Source organism: Crocuta crocuta, unplaced genomic scaffold (assembly GCF_008692635.1).
Source record: "Crocuta crocuta isolate KB4526 unplaced genomic scaffold, BGI_CrCroc_1.0 scaffold282, whole genome shotgun sequence".
NCBI classification, from domain to species: domain Eukaryota; kingdom Metazoa; phylum Chordata; class Mammalia; order Carnivora; family Hyaenidae; genus Crocuta; species Crocuta crocuta.
The window spans coordinates 3,900,386-3,901,279 of NW_027529174.1; positions in this window are offsets into that span (position 1 = coordinate 3,900,386).

An 894-nucleotide genomic window follows, 5' to 3' on the forward strand; every position below is an offset into this window, starting at 1 on the left:
CTTGCGCGCCCGCCTCTCGTGCATCTTCAGTTCGGGTGACTGCCCTGCTCACTATTACTTCCACATGTTCCTTCAGGAAATCATTGAAGGCAAATATATGAACAGCCCCTTGTTCGGAATGCTAACAGGATACCGTAATGTTTGTAGATAATGAGCCGCGCGACCCCCTCCAAAATCAGAGTGCGCAATAATGGACAAGGCGAGCGCTGGCTCTCATCTTATTACCAAACAACAAGTTGAGGTCTAAGTTTTTATAGCGATTACCCAAACGAACAGGAGGCAGAGGAGGGGGCCTACCCAGGAAGGAAGGCCCGCTTTGCTCTGGGAAACTGCCAGCCCGAGCGCGCCGGGGTCTCCTGAACACAAGGCTCCCCGCCCACAAATGGTAACTTCACAGTTCGTTTCAGAGATGCTTAAAGGAGCCCGATACGCAGGCTGGCGGGGGTGTCTTCGGGTCGTAGCTCCGCGCCAGTTTGCAGCACGAAGAGTGGATGAGCCAGTGAGCACCCAGTTGTCCTTCTGGTAGTAATTACCTGCCTCATTTGAATGATGCCTTTGTTATGATCATTAACAAACATTTGCTAAAGGTTTCCATGTGTGACATTCCAGAAGGTTTAAAGGACTGGGAGGCTGACTCCCGGGACCGCGCACCGGTGGGGGGTGGCGCAGGGAAGCAAATGGTTTAGGGGTGATCTCGCCGCGTCTGGGCCGAGCAAAGATGGAGAGAGGTCACCATCTGCCTCCCCTGCGCAAGCAAAATAAACCCAGTGGCCGGGAGGACCCTCGCGCCGCAGGCCCTGGAGAGGAGGCGGTTCGTGCCACCCGCCCGCGCCTCCCACGGCTCATAGGCGGGTTTGAATCCTGCCGTCCGCCCTCCGCCGCGCGTCCGAGCCT